Source organism: Pseudorca crassidens, chromosome 17, assembly GCF_039906515.1.
Source record: "Pseudorca crassidens isolate mPseCra1 chromosome 17, mPseCra1.hap1, whole genome shotgun sequence".
NCBI classification, from domain to species: domain Eukaryota; kingdom Metazoa; phylum Chordata; class Mammalia; order Artiodactyla; family Delphinidae; genus Pseudorca; species Pseudorca crassidens.
The window spans coordinates 36,214,113-36,229,946 of record NC_090312.1 but is presented as its reverse complement, the minus strand read 5'-3'; the positions used below and the strand labels follow the sequence as shown (position 1 = coordinate 36,229,946).

General features: G+C 46.2%; 1 long non-coding RNA gene across 1 annotated transcript in view; it reads left to right on the top strand.

The window, feature by feature from the left end:
- LOC137210490 (uncharacterized) overlaps positions 1-14,898 on the top strand; it is a 54,223-nt gene extending 39,325 nt beyond the window's left edge. Inside the window, exon 3 of the long non-coding RNA XR_010936574.1 lies at positions 14,708-14,898. This is a non-coding gene — a long non-coding RNA (uncharacterized lncRNA). The remainder of the gene's footprint in view (positions 1-14,707) is intronic.
- Positions 14,899-15,834: the final 936 nt, after the last annotated feature.

The following is a 15,834-nucleotide window of genomic DNA, read 5'->3' as shown; positions in this document are numbered from 1 at the left end:
CTAAGGTGAAAATCAACAATCAAGTTAACATCTCGTTTTTGGCTTCCCTGGTGGCACAGTGGTTGAGAATCTGTCTGCTAATGCAGGGGACACGGGTTCGAGCCCTGGTCTGGGAATATCCCACATGCTGCGGAGCGACTAGGCCCGTGAGCCACAACTACTGAGCCTGCGCATCTGGAGCCTGTGCTCCGCAACAAGAGAGGCTGCGATGGTGAGAGGCCCGCGCACCACGATGAAGAGTGGCCCCCACGTGCCACAACCAGAGAAAGCCCTCGCACAGAAATGAAGACCCAACACGGCCCTAAATAAATAAATTAATTAAGAAAAAAAAAAAAGAGTAAATCCTATTAAAAAAAAAAGTTAACATCTCGTTTTTGAGGTGTGTCAAGCCCAGGTCTCCTGACTCCCAAGCCAGGTCAGGACGTAGCACAACACCTAGGTCTCTAAAAAGGACTCTGCTTTCTGAAGGAGAGGGGTAAAGGATATTGATCTATTCACCCATTAGATTAAAATACCGGATGAAGGACGAGCCAAGGGACTTTTTGAAAAGGGGCTGAAGGAGGCAGGGGAGGCTGGGCATGAGCTAGAGGCGGGGACAGTAGGACTGGGGCTCATTCAGGAGAAGGCTGTTCTGCAGGGTCAGGGGCTGGGAAGGGGGGCGCAGGTGTGCTGCGTGAGGCTGTCTAATAGAACATCCTGCAATGATGGAAGCGTCCTAGGTCTCTACTAAGCATCTCTCTAGCCACTAGCCATAGGTGGCTATGGAGCTCTGGAAATGTGGCTCGTGTGATTGACACGCTGCATTTTTAATTTTGTTTAATCTGAACTAATTTATATGTGAGTAGCCACATCTGCTCTGTGACTATTGTATCGGCATGTGTCTAGAGGACAATCTTTCCTCTTTCTTGTCCACCCTTCATAGGATTCAAACGTGTTTTGATTTGTTAAAAACCAAAGGTTGAGGGTTAATAAGGAAACGGGGTAGGGTGAGAATGCTGGCTTTTGACAATCCCTTTCACCTGTTTCTCTGGCAGAACGTTGTGAGGTTGGAGGACCATGATTCGCTTAACGCAGATGCTGTTCATAAGTGAATCTCACTGGCAGGACTCACAAATCATAGACTTACCTGCACGAATTATAAGACTTGTGTCACCTAGGATGCCGGCAGGTCCTATAATAAGTTCAAATAAAATTACTCCAGGGGGCTTCCCTGGTGGCACAGTGGTTGAGAGTCTGCCTGCTGATGCAGGGGACATGGGCTCATGCCCCGGTCTGGGAAGATACCACATGCCGTGGAGCGGCTGGGCCGGTGAGCCATGGCCACTGAGCCTGCGCGTCTGGAACCTGTGCTCCGCAACGGGAGAGGCCACAACAGTGAGAGGCCCGCATACCGCAAAAAAAAAATTACTCCAAGGACTTCCCTGGTGGTCCAGTGGTTAAGAATCCGCCTTCTGACACAGGGGATGCGGGTTCGATCCCTGGTTGGGGAACTAAGATCCCACATGCTGCGGGGCAACTAAGCCCGTGTGCTGCAACTACTGAGCCTGCGTGGTCTGGAGCCCGTGCACCACAAACAGAAGCCTGCATGCCACAACTAAAGAAGCCTGCACGCCACAACTAAAGAAGCCTGCACACTCCAATGAAGAGCCCTTGTGCCACAACTAAGACCCAACACAGCCAAATAAATAAATAAATATTTTTAAAAAATTATGTCAGGACTTCCCTGATGGCGCAGTGGTTAAGAATCTGCCTGCCAATGCAGGGGACATGGGTTTGATCCTTAGTTTGGGAAGATCCCACATGCCGCGGAGCAACTAAGCCCATGTGCCACAACTACTGAGCCTGTGCTCTAGAGCTCGCAAGCCACAACTACTGAGCCCAAGTGCCACAACTACTGAAGCCCATGCGTCTAGAGCCTGTGCTCTGCAACAAGAGAAGCCACTACAATGAGAAGCCTGCACACTGCAACGAAGAGTAGCCCCTGCTCACCACAGCTAGAGAAACCCCATGCACAGCAACAAAGACCCAACGCAGCCAAAAATAAAATTAAATTTAAAAAGAATTACTCCAGTGTTCTCTTGGTAAAATCCTTCCAAATCCAAGTTAATTTAATACCCCTTGTTCTTTTTTTAGCCACATGTTCTTAGATACACTGTTTCCCATGACCTTGAGTTTATTAGGTTGTCATGAGAGGTTGAGAGCCATGTCCTTTGGAGGAACATTGAACACATTTTCCTAGGAGAGAATGTTGGCTTATAACAATTTGTAGTGTAGAGAAAGAAATCACAGTCTCTTCTGCATGAAGGGTTAAGTCAGGCTGTCCATACGGACTGAGGGCCCTCGTCATTATGCAGTTTTGTGTTGTGACCAGTCATGTGTCTTGCTGTTGTTCAGACAAAGGATGCAGGATGGTGACAGATAAGAGCTTGGTCTTTGGGGTCAACCAGACCTGGAGTGGATGCTTGTGTCTTCCTCTGTGTGACTGTGAGACTTTGAGCTCATTACTTGATCTTTTCCCATCTGCGAAATAGACATCATAATAATACCCAGGTCAGCACATTCCCGGCACTCAGCAAATACAGACATCTCCACCATTGTCATCAGGCAGATCCAAGTTCCAATCCCAGCTCAACCATTTATTGTGTGACCTTGGCCAAGTTGCTTAACCTGTGTCAGAATTTCCTCACTTTTACAATGGAGATAATATCGAGCTTGAAGGATTGTAAGGAATAAAAATAATCTGTAGGCAGTAGTTGGTATGTAAAAGGTACTAATTATGTAATTATTATCGTATCTTTTTTTCCCTCTAGTGATAGTCACATGGGAAGCATGTAACAAATGCTTTCTGACTTGATTTTTTATCCTTTCTGCTGAAAAATACCAGGCCTCTTTGAAATCACTTTAGTGGACTCCGAAATTTATGTAGTGTTCTATGAAGATATGTTGGGGATATTCTCTCATTTGACTTCTTGTTTTTACTGACTATAATCAGGGATAAATTTTGTATTTTACATTTATATTTCAGCCATATTTTGTGCGTACTCAAGTCCACTTCAGGGATGAGGAGTCTGGACTGGGAAGAAACAAACATTATCTGAGCACTTTGTGTCCAGCACTGGGTCTAGATTTACCTGTACAATCTCATTTTGTCTTTATAGCAATACTTTGTTATTCCTCTAAGGGGCTATTATCGCACCCATTTCACAGATAGAGAAACTGAGGCAAAGAGCTGTTAAATAGGTGGTCCAGGGTCACACAGGGCAAAGCCAAGTTGCAGAGCCAGGCTGTCTCCCTCCACAGCCCTAGCTCTTTGTCACTCTGCTTATTCCTTACACTTCTCCTCAAGGATCTCTACTCTGGCAAAATCTTATCAAAATGAGTCTCAAAGACATACACCAAAGAGCCCTACACAGCCCAAGGAGGGTGTGTGGAGAGGGTCAGAGTTCCCTCGTGGTCAACCCCGGGGCCCGAGTGAGACCTGACCTTGGCCGTGCCAACATCAGCCCGTCTTTGAGTTCCTCTGCTCTTTCCTCCCCTTGAACTGCTGGGTCCCAGCAGCAGTTCAGCCCCTGGCTCTCCCTTCCTCAAGGTCTAGGTGGACAGCTGCTGTCCCCACTTGCCACCCCATGGGGACAGCTCCTATGCTTGCTTTTCTGCAGTTAAAGAGCTCAGTGATGCATATAACGTGATCATGAATTTCCAATTGCTTTAGTAACATCTTGGTAAATGGATTTCCATCTGGTTCCACTGCAGGCCTTTGCCGTTGTGAGGAATACCAGGTAAGTAGTGATTTGTGAATAAATGGGAATGCAGGGTGTGTGCTGTGCGTGATACAGAGTCAAAAGCAAGGTTGTTGGTTGGGTCTAATCTCTCTCTGTCTCTCTCTTGTCCGTCTCCAGCAAACTGAACGAATGTTATTTCATGAGCACAAGGGTGGCAGTATCCCTTCTTTTAAAGCAAGATGGCCTCTTATTCCCGGGCTTGCTGTGGTGGGTTGAACACTAACCATGCAGGCGCTGGATCTGGGCTGCATGTCACATAATTCACATTCTTGGCTTCCTGAGTCACTGTCATTACCTAACCTTTCCGGAGACCCTGCAGTGTGTGGGCATAGATGGACAGGAAGTCAGATAAGCCCCATCTGTGTGCACATCTGCTCGGCACCTCTTTACCTGTTTCTGGGGAAAGAGCTTCGCATTTAAAGTAACGTGACTGAAAAATTCTTGTCTGGATTTCTAAATCCCTCGTTGGAGTCAGTGGAGTTTCTGGACTGGAAGACATAGAGCTGCCATGAAAGGCTGAATCAGAAGGTACAAAGCTTCTCTTTCAATCCAGGACCTCTTTAACTGTGGAGTGAAACATCAGAGGTTAAACTAGTCACAGGTTGTAAAATTATTCGCAGAGCGAGAATCATTCTCCAAATCTAGTCTTAATTCCAAACCTGTTCCTATTCTTTTTAACCCCACAACTGTTGGGAGAGATTATTCTTCTGCACTAAACTCCAGCCCTCTTCAAATAGGAGGCACCTTTGGAAACATTCTCTTGAGAGGTTATCCCTAAGTGGTAGGTGTCTCTGCCACCTCTCTCTCCATCGGCCCACGTGCCCACTCCTTCCATCTTTGCCCCCCGGTTTGTGTAGAAAGCCTTAATAAGAAATGAGTCCGTGAGGGTTTTCCAGGGTCTTCAGTGAGGATGAGATGGGGGGTGGGGAGGGTCCACTACACCCCACAATGGTCACTTTGTGAGGTCCAGGCTTAGGATCGGGACACCCATATTATCCTGAGGAACTCGTTGGCTTCTATCCTTGGGACCCTGTAAACTAACTCCAGGGTCGCAGACTCAAATGCCCATGGGACAACGCAGGTAACAGATGAGAAGCCACAGGGAGAAGTGGTGCGCACGTGTGTGCTTCAGAGGGGACGGCTACGTCAGCTCCAGCTGACTGCTGCCAGGTGGGAAGGTAGGCCCAGTGCTGAGGCATCTTCTGATTTTTTTAATGAGGAGCGAGAAATACTTTTGAACAACTTAAAATCTCTCAATTTTTTTAAGGTTGGCAAGCAACCAACTGAAAAATAAACAAACGATCCTGGAAAGGCCGAAATGGAATAGACGCATCGGCCACGTTTGGCCCACAAGCTACCATTTGCATCTTCTGGCAAGATCTCCTCGCACTGACTACTAAACCCACGTTGGTGGCCTAACTTCGCAAGCCACAGAGGCTGTCACGCTATGCATTTTTTATACTTGATTGTATTTTGAGCTTCCTTTTGTGTATTCTTGCTTTTTTTTAAATCCATCCTCATCACTTAATCCTATTAAATATTATCCTGTTAAATTGCACTGAATATCACTGAAGGGAGCTTTTTGGAATAACAGAGGAAAGCCATCAATTGCTTAATGACCGCAAGCCTTTCTTCCCTGTACTCCCAGGCCCACCCGGCTTTGGACTACTTTTCATGTGAATGCTGATTGGTCTAAAACAATCATGGTAATTCCACTCCCCTTGCGTGGTCATGCGACATAACTTGCATTGGGTTAGGCGCAGTCATGTGACATAACTCTGGCCAATAAGATGTAAGATAAAATCTGGGGCAGGGGCGTGCACTCTGGGAAAGTTTTCCTTGATGAAAAATGTCCTGGATCTTGATGTCATCATGAGTCTCAGAGCTAACAATCCTGGGCCCCTTGCTGTCTGCCCCTGGTTAGGTGAGATAATCAATTTTCCTTCTTAAGCTAATTTTAGTCTAGTGTTTCTGTTGTTTGTAATCAAAAGCGCCCAAACTGGTACAAAAAAGAACATTTCTGGGTCTCTAACCATGCTCCACTCATGCGATCAGATTATTCACCCATCAGTGGGCACAGGCTGGCTGCCCCTCGAGAGCTGCTCTATCTAGACCAAATTGAAGACTCTGCCCCTCTCTTGCTATGGCCGGGTGGTGGAAACAGGTCACAGGCATATTCATTCCATAATGTTTAGCCAGCACCTACACGTGCAACCCTCACCTGCAACCATCGCCTGGCTACAAGCAGGAGGAACTAGGTTGTGTGTTTAATGACAGCCTCCCAGAATTCCAGAGATGAAAACTGAAGGGAGTGATTCTGGAAAAGGTCACATTTCCTTCTCAAAACCTGTCAGCATTCCTAAGCTGTCAGGAATAGGCCATTTATTGCTTATTTTCTTTCTCATATCAACATTTTAGTCATATTTGACCCTCTTACTCTACAAGACGCTAGAAAATGTGATTTGTGACTCCCGGCAGAGGCACTGGGGACCCAGATACCCTTGAAGGGTCTACAGTGGGATGGAGTCGAGGGTGTTCATTACATTCCCAGTGGCCACTGTGCCCAGATGTGAACCCTCTGGTCTGGGAGCCTCCTCCCTAATTCTGGGTTCCTTCCAACACTTTCTATTTCCTGAGCCCATTGAGGCTACAGGAAGCACTATTCATAAATAATGACGATGATGACAGTAGTAGCAGTAGTGACGGCCAATCCATATTGAGACTTTGTATGTGTCAGGCACTGTTCTAAATGCTTTTCATATATTAACTCATTAACTCTCACAACACACTTCTTAGGTTAGTTATCCCCATTTCACAGATGAGGGAACTGGGGCCAAAGCCACAAAGCTAGGATTCAACAGCAGACGGTCTAGTTCCGGAGTTTGTGCCAACACTGTCCTTCCCGTGTTAACAGTTCTCACTGCTGGGCATGGGAAGAGCAGATGAGAGATGTTTGCTTCTCTCTCTGCATGGTATGGATTTTTAAAATCTTGAACATGTACTACTTTTTGCTGAGTTAAAAATATTAGCTGTGACAGCCAGCACACACTCTTGGGAGTTTGTGTCTAGAGACTATTCACCTAACCTCTGCTGTGTTATCCTTCATAAACGCCTTCATGTCTTATGCCTGCAAACCTCCACCCCTCTCCCAACTCATGAGAGGCTGGAAGAGGAGAGATGAAGGGTGCATTCCACAGTAAGAGTTTGCGGTGCTCATGTGGTCCCTGCATGACCTTAGCTAAAACACCTCTGACTTGGGGGAATGGAGGGAGAAATTAGTCAAGTAAAGACAAGGAGCTGAGCTTGGGCAGAGTATTTATCATGGCTCTTAGGTTGCAGGGTTTATAGCTTGAGAGTCAAGGCTGGTGATATGTTTTTACAAAGTGGACATATGACTTTCTTGGTTAGATGTCTTTCTTCATTAAATGCCATTGGGTGCACATGTTCCAGTACTAGGTCTGCGTAACAATTATCCCCTAAACTTAGTGGTATAAAACAGCCACGTGTCATGCTCACGGGTTCTGTGGGTCAGGAAGCCGGTCAGGGCGGAGTGAGGATGGCTTGCCTGTGTCCACTCCACAGGGTCTGAGCCTCAGCTGGAAGCCTTGAAGGCCAGGGGCTGGGACCTTCTGAAGGCTTGTTCTTTCACACGTGTGGTGGTGGAGGCTGGCTCTTGGCTAAGGGCCTCCGTTCCTCTCCATGTGGTTTCCCTGCTTAAACTAGTTTGTGCTTCCTCACTGCATGGAGGCTGGGTTCCAAAGTTGAGCATTGAGAAGGTGGTGGGGAAGGGAGGCGGAGAGAGAGACATGTGAGCGTCGGGTGGAAGTTGTAACCTCCTTATGCTGTAGGCTCCGAAGGCCCATAGCATCACTTCCACCGTTCTCCAGGGGCCAGAGCAGACTCAGGCTGGTGCCCAGATTCCAGGGGAGAAAAAAACAGACCCCGCTTCTCAGTGGGCGGGGCATCAGTCACATCATGAGAAGAGCACGTGGGATGAGATAGGTATCTCCATCTTTGGAAAATACGGTCTGCCCCATCATACGACTGTGGCCGCAGTAGAAGTAATGGCAGCAGCAGCTGAATGAGCCTTGACCATCCTTCCCACATCTACCAGAGAGACTACCCACCCCTGTTCTGGAAAGACCCCAACACTGTTTTTAACAATTACCCATCCTATATCTCTTTCCACCAGAGCCTTGTTCTGAGCCAGTTAATCTGAGAAGCTCATGACTGTTAATAGGTGCTCATGGGTTACTCACCCCAGGAGACCTAATTGCAGCTAATAGGGATCTGCCTCCTGGAGATACGATTACTTAGCCTAGAAAGTGACTTCATGATGGCCCTGGAAGAAGAGAGTGGGCACAAATGGCTCTCGTTTGGTGCCACTCAGTTCATACTGTGCGAGCAGCCACCTGTCTCCCCCAGTGCAAACTAGGATCTGTGTGACAGTTCAACTAACGCAAGATTGCTAAGTGCAAGTATCCCTACAGCATGAGCTTAGAGAAGTCATTTATTTTCTGGGTCAAAAATTTCCCTTTTTGGGGGATATAAGTGCTATAGGCTGCATCTAGAGACTTGAGAATTCCTGGAAATCAGAGACCTTAAGCTTAGCTCACCTCACCTTGAAGTGATTATGTAAGCCCTCTTAAACTGATATGTCAAACTAGGAGGTGCAACCTGTTTGTGTTTCCGGGCTGCCCATCTTCCCAAATTTCCAAAGATCCCCTTATGTGCACTGACTTTTTTTCCCCTCAGAAGTCCAACTGAATATATCCTCAAAGGAGCATATAGCACATCTATTTCAGGGCTAGCCTTCATATACGTAATAAATCCTAGCATAGGAATATCCACTGAAATCTATACCAGTTAACCTTCTTGCTTCCCTTTCCCCTATCACTGAGTCTAACTCCCCACTGGCTTATAGAACTCTCAATTTTTTGTTTTTTTGGGGTCTTCATTGGGTTGCGCGGGCTTCTCATTGCAGTGGCTTCTCTGGTTGCGGAGCACGGGCTCTAGGCTCGAGGGCTTTAGTAGTTGTGGCTCTCGGGCTCTAGAGCACAGGCTCAGTTGTAGCACACGGGCTTAGTTGCTCCCTGGCATGTGGGATCTTCCCGGACCAGGGCTCAAACCCGTGTCCCCCGCATTAGCAGGCGGACTCTTAACCACTGCGCCACCCGGGAAGCCCCAGCCCACTCTGGTTTTAAATAAATCACCAACATTCTATTTAATTTTATCACAAGGGAGGGCAACAATTTCTCTTACTGGTCTTTATCACCCTGTTTCTCTGTCTTCTGTGACTTTTACTTAACCCAAGAAAGACATTTCCGGTCCCCACTATCTGCTCTTTATTTTTCAGCCTGTTCTCTGAGATCCTTACTTCCAAAATTTCTCCAGCATCCACTTATTACAAAATCAAACAAGAAACAAAGCAAGCAAATAAACAAACAAAAACTCTAATACAAAACACAACCATTCTCATTTATTTCCTTTCTTGTCCAAATGTTTTTAGGAGCCAGCGCCAAAGCATGGATGGAAGCTGAAGCATCCAATGCTTTAGCATAATCTCATCTGGGAGAGTCCACTGTTGCTTTTAACATGAATTACTGCCTATTTTGCAAATGATTAACATTTGTATCTCCAGGTTAGACTTCTCCTCTGAGCTCAAGACCTGTATATTCATCTATTCTTTGACATATCCTTTAGGTATTCCGCAGGTACTTTAAACTCTACATATCTAAAACCAAAATACTCTTTTCCCAAACCTCACTCTTTTCCAGTCATGCGTGTTTAAATAAATATCATTATTGTCCATTTCCTTTTTAAAAATGTATGTGAAGTTTTAAAGAAATTAGTAGACTTTATTTCTTAGAGCAGTTTTTGATTTAAAGAAAACTTGAACAGAAAAATACGGAGAGTTCCCATACATTCCCTTTCCTCCTGCCCTCAGTTTATCCTGTTACTAATATATTGCAATGATATGTTACATTTGTTACAGCTGATGAACAAATATTGATACATTATTATTAACTAAATTTCATGGTTTACATTAGTGTTGACTCTTTGTATTGTATAAATCCATGGGCTTTGCTAAATGTATAATGTCCTGTATCCACCGTTGCAGAATACTTACATTGCTTTTTACTGTCTCCATAGTCTTACCTTTTCCAGAATGTCATATAATTGGGATGAATTATATGAAAAGTATGTTGCTTTTTTAGATTGGCTTCTTTCACTTAGCAATATGCATTTAAGGTTCCCCCATGTCTTTTTTGTAACTTGATAGATCATTTCTTTTTATTGTTAAATAATATTCCATTGTATGGAAGTACCACAGTTTGTTTAGCCATTCACCTATTGAAGGACATCTTCGTTGTTTCTAATTTTTGGTAATTATAAATAAAGCTTATAAAATTATTTTAAAAATTTCCCTTTTGACCTGCAAAACAGTATCACGATGTTAAAAATAATTGTGTTTGAGTGGTAAAACTAAGGGTGATTTTTGTTCCCTAATTTTCTCCACTTTCTAATTTTTTTCCATGAGTATGCATTACTTTTATAGGAAAAGTTTTAAAATTGTTATTTTTAAAAATTTCACCAGTAAGAGTTAGGAAAACAGAAGACCTGGGCTGTAACCGTCCTGTGTCACTATCCACTGTTGACATCTGCCCGAGCCCTAGACACCTCTGTGACTTCGTTGCCACAAATGTCCATGTTGGCGCCATTCCTAACTCTTGCTACTTCACAAGGTTGCCGTGATTATCTCACGAGTGAGCAGTTGCAAAGCATTTGGAAAAGGGCATTATTGCCGTTGTCTTCCTGAAAAAACTCGACTTCCTCAAAACAATAAAAGTGAAGCCAAGTTATTTACTTGTTTATCCTAACACGCAGGGCCATTATGCAGCAAAATGTAAGGCTGAAATATAGGATTCACAACATGTTCTGAAATCCTACTCCTGATGCCTCACACACACACACACACACATTTGATGAGACACGAGGCAAATGGAGAGGAGGGTTTCAGAGACACCACACTCACGAACAGAAATCTCCTTTAGCATTTTCTTCTCTGGCCTTCCTGACATCTGTCTTATAACTAGATGCAGCACCTGTGTGCTCATAAATAATGTACCCAAAGAATTCTGCCAATTCAGAAAGGTCACCGTTTGTGCATCATTTGTCTGCAAGAGAAATTTTTGGTTCAAAGCGAAAAAGCAAGTTTATTTTGGGGACTGGTGACTTAGAATAACAGCTGCAAAAAGAAATGGGAAATAAAGACCTGCTACTTAATCTTCTTTCTAAATATTCAATTAAAGTCCAACTTTGATCAAATGGGATTGGTCTTAATGGACGAAATCTTACCCGATGGGGACGTGAAGAATGGGAAGGTGGCACAACCTGGAATCCGGAATCGCTGGATGTGCACAAGCACTGGTTAAGAACTGAGGGTGAACACAGCCTAGAGTGGGTGTCAGCCCAACTATGACCTGGTGTCCCAAACCCTGCCTGCCTTGTGGCACAGCTCAGAAGACCAATGATGCTGCAGAGACCAGGACCACTCTCGCCAGCCCCTCCTTGGGTCCCAGAGCAATCCTGATGGAGGCCCTAAGCTTTGCGCACAACCCCCTCCTCACTCCCATGCCGGGTGACTTGTACTGACTGACTTCAGCCCCACTGTTTCTTATGAGGCTCAGCCCCTCCCCCACCCCCGGCGCCATGTTACCGTGACTTTCAACAGGCATCCTCCGCAGGGACTCACCAGACAACCCTGAGAGGGAGACGATGACATCCCCATTCTCTCAATGAGGGAACCCTATCTTAGGTTGGAGGGCTTACCAAAGGCCACCCAAGTGACCAAGCCAAGCCCGCTTGTCCCCAGTCCCTCCCTTGTGATGTTTGTGCTGTCCTGCATCCCTAGGCTTCTGTTGGGCCCCTCGGGTGAGTCCCATCCCCACGGCCCTCTGCCCTCCCTGGCTCAGTGCTGGTTTGTAGGTTTACACCTGTGTCACCCTCTGGGGCCCTTCACTGCTGCCTCCTGTGTTCTGTGGCTTGAACATTTCAGGGCTGTAATCACTGGGTACCGGTCAATTTGGTCTTGAGAAATTTCAACTTCGTTGGGAGAAGGGAACCCTTCCGTTCCTTTCTCAGCCTAAACTAACAAAGATCACAGCCGGGGTTCACAGTACTGGCAATTTCCCTTTCTCTCCAGGCCATGGGACTGGCTTGGAGCTCCCGCTCTGGCTTCAGTTCTTCGATATCGGGCCCAAGGTGCATCCGATTCTTCTCACAACCAAGGGCCCTTCTTGGGAAGATGGTGCCCTGACCTTGGAAGAGCCTGTTACCCACTCTTACATCAACTCCCACAAGTGAGAAGACCTCAGACACAGAACAGTTAATGCCCCGGTGGCACTGACCTCCTCCACCTCTGCAAACGTGGCAGTGGTGGTCCCACGGGGGATGGAGCAGTGACAGGCCTGACTTGTATTGTTTTCAAATGCCCAGGTTTCATCTGTTTTCAGTCAGAGTAGGCTAGTCAACCACGAGCAAAGTCCTTCCATGTGGCTAAAAATGTGTGGAAATGCCAAACCAGTTTTTAAAACTCAAAGTTGTGCGCTCAGCCCAGGGATCTTACTCTGCAAGAGGATACCATGTGCATTTGTCTATATTCTGTCTCAGTGATTGAGAACAGACTCCCAGGTCTTGTAACCAAAGACCTCGGGTCCCAGAGGCTACACCTGTCTGGTTCCTGACAGCCCTTGAATTCCAGCTTCTGATCTCTTACAGGCCTCACCGTGGACAGACTAAACGCAAAATGTCTTCAAAGGCGGCATTGCAGCATTGCACGGGCTGCCTGTTTTCTGTTCCTTGATCAAATGAACTATCTTCCCTAGAGAGGCAGACTTCTTCCACGCCAGCTCTTTAATCATTATTCGTATTAGGCTTGATCATACTTTCTGAAGGGCAACTGATTTTAAATAAGTAGTCACGGGCTTAAGTGAAGTCTACAAAACACATTTTTATTCCACTGCTGTGGAAGAGCACATGTAAAACTGCATGGCTCACAGAAGGCAAGAGAGAGGAGGGTCAGCTCAGGACAGGAAGAGCATACACTGTTCCACAAATTACATAATCCACAATTACATAATGCATTAGCAAGGACCACGTGACATCCCAAACTCTCGGGGAGGAAAAAAGTAATTTGTTTTTTTTTTTCCCTCGTCCTTTTTTCCCCTCTTAAATGCTGAAAATGAGTTATGATGCAAAATCAGATTACTTCAAACCTGGTGATCAACACCCACACTTGGAGACAATATTAAAACAGGCAGGGAATGACTGTCCTCCGTTTGATTTCTCCTGTAGTACTGTTACTATAACTACCACTACAAACTATGACATTGGAATAGGCTTTCTCAGATTACAAAGCTCTTCTTGTTGCACGTGCTGCCACAAACAACTCTGTGAGCCCTCATTTCCCTTGTCCCCACTTCAGAGATGAGTCGCCTCATCCGTTCATCACTATGGAGAGAGGGGAAGTCCAATCCACGATATCTGATGACTGGATTGGGACGTGTGGATGGATACCCCCTAAATTTCTACCCTCAGACCCGATGGAAAGTGACTGGTGCACAGTATATGTGGTGGTCACCAAATTATCTACTGAGCATCACAGGCTACCCTGAAACTTAACACTGCAATCAATTTCTTCCATCTCACAGCTTCGTGGAGCAGGAATTCAGGGAGGACTTCATTGGGTGATTCCTCTGCTGCCCGTGGCGTGGACTGGGTCATTCAGTGGTATTCGGTTGCCCACTGTGCTGGTCTGGAGGGTCCAAGGCAGCTTGCTCCGCATACCTGGTGCCTTGGTAGGGACAGCTCCCTGGCTGTGCTCAGGTAGGCTTCTCTTCTCCTCCCAGGACTCTCCGATGCTCTCCATGGGGTCCAGCAAGGTAGTTGGACTTCATGTGGGGAAGATCAGGGCCCCCAGAGCCAGTGTTCAGAGAGACAGGATGTGAACATCGCCTCTTTTTTTTTTTTAATTGAAATATTCAGTAGTTGATTTACAGTGTTTTTTTTGTTTTTTTTTTTCTTTGCGGTACGCGGGCCTCTCACTGTTTTGGCCTCTCCCGTTGCGGAGCACAGGCTCCGGTCGCGCAGGCTCAGCGGCCATGGCTCACGGGCCCAGCCGCTCCGCGGCATGTGGGATCTTCCTGGACCGGGGCACGAACCCGTGTCCCCTGCATCGGCAGGCGGACTCTCAACCACTGCGCCACCAGGGAAGCCCTACAGTGTTTTTTTTTTAATTGAAATATACAGTAGTTGATTTACAGTGTTGATTTACAGTGGGCAGCAGAGTGATTCAGTTTTTTATATATATTCTTTTGCAGTGCCTGACTCCTAAGGCCTGGGCCTGGTCAAAGCAGTCGGAGAGCCTGCCCACATTAAAGGGGGATGGCAAATGTATCCAACGTCTCCAGGACCCCACAGAAACCAGGGAGCTCCAAAAGGGATACTATTTGATGTTGATAACTGAATACATGTCTAGGAATGAATGCTCACCATTTTGGGGAATTTCCGCTCACAGGGGAGAAAAGAATACATTGTTGTCTGCTTTGGGGCCCACAAATTCCTACCCTCCCACAAATGACCAGCTCTGGATTTCCCCAGAGCACAGTGTATATAAGTGGCCATTGACCATCCCCAGGAGGACTTTAAAAGAAGAGACAGTTCTGAGGTGTTTTGTGAGGCCTGGATTTCCAAAAGCTTGTTCCTTCCCTGTGGTGGGTGAATAATGGCCTCTGAGAAAGTCTGAATCCTAGTTCCCTGAACCCATGAATGTCAGCACACATGGCGACAGAGACTTGCAGATGTGTTTAGGTTAAAGATGTTGAGATGAGGTTAATTGGGATTATCTGGGGGTCCCCTAACAGGGAGGCAGGAGATCAGAGTGGACAGGAGGAGATGTGATGACAGGGGCAAGAGGTCTGCATGATGAGGAAGGAGCCACAAGCCAAGGAACGTGGGCATTAGAAGCCGGAGGAGGCCAGGAACGAAATCTCCGCTGGAGCCTGCAGAAGGAACCAGCCCTGCCAACCTCTTGATTTCGGTCCTGTGAGACTCATTTTGGACTTCTGATCTCTAGAAATGTAAGGCAATAAATCCGTGTTGTTTTAAGCCACTAAGTTCGTGGTAATTCATTACAATAGCAATAGGAAACTAATATGCGCCCCTAAAGCATTGCTAAGAAATTACCTACAACACCTCCCAGGCTTTATGTCAACAAAGGGCTTGACCTAATAAATAATAGAGTAAAATCTCTTTCTGCCCAGAGGTAAATTACAATTCAGCAGCCCGCCTCTGACTAAATCCCTGTTAACACACTGTTTGATTTTTGCTCTCCTTTTTCTCTCCTCTTTCCAAGTGAACAGCTTTCAGGGAAAAGAATCAACACTAACCAAGAGCTAAAGACCATCTTCTAATGACAAGGGGGGGAAGAACAGTGGATTTTGTTTTTATTTCAACTTCTGAACTTAAGAGAGTGGTTTAATGTGTGTGTGTATGGGGGGGCGGGGGTTGTTTCTCTTTTAAGAACAAGGCCATTAAACATTGAATACAGGGCTTCCCTGGTGGCGCAGTGGTTGAGAATCCGCCTGCCAGTGCAGGGGACACGGGTTCGAGCCCTAGTCGGGGAAGATTCCACATGCAGCGGAACAACTAAGTCCGTGCGCCACAACTACTGAGCCAGCGCCCTAGAGCCCAGGAGCCACAACTACCGTGCTCCGCAGCAAGAGAAGCCACCGCAATGAGAAGCCCGCACAAGCGCAATGTAAAGTAGTCTCCCCAGGCCCCCCTCCCTCCAAGGGGCAAAGAAACAAAGACCCAATGCAGCCAAAAGTAAGTAATAAATTTATTTAAAAAAAAACATTGAATACATTTCTTCAGAATGATCTGGGTGGTTCAGCTGACTTCACACCAAGGTCAACTAATAAATTTTTTACAGGGAAATACTGGAGGTTTGTGTAATAATGTTTGTTTACTTTTGGCAAGTGTTTTCACA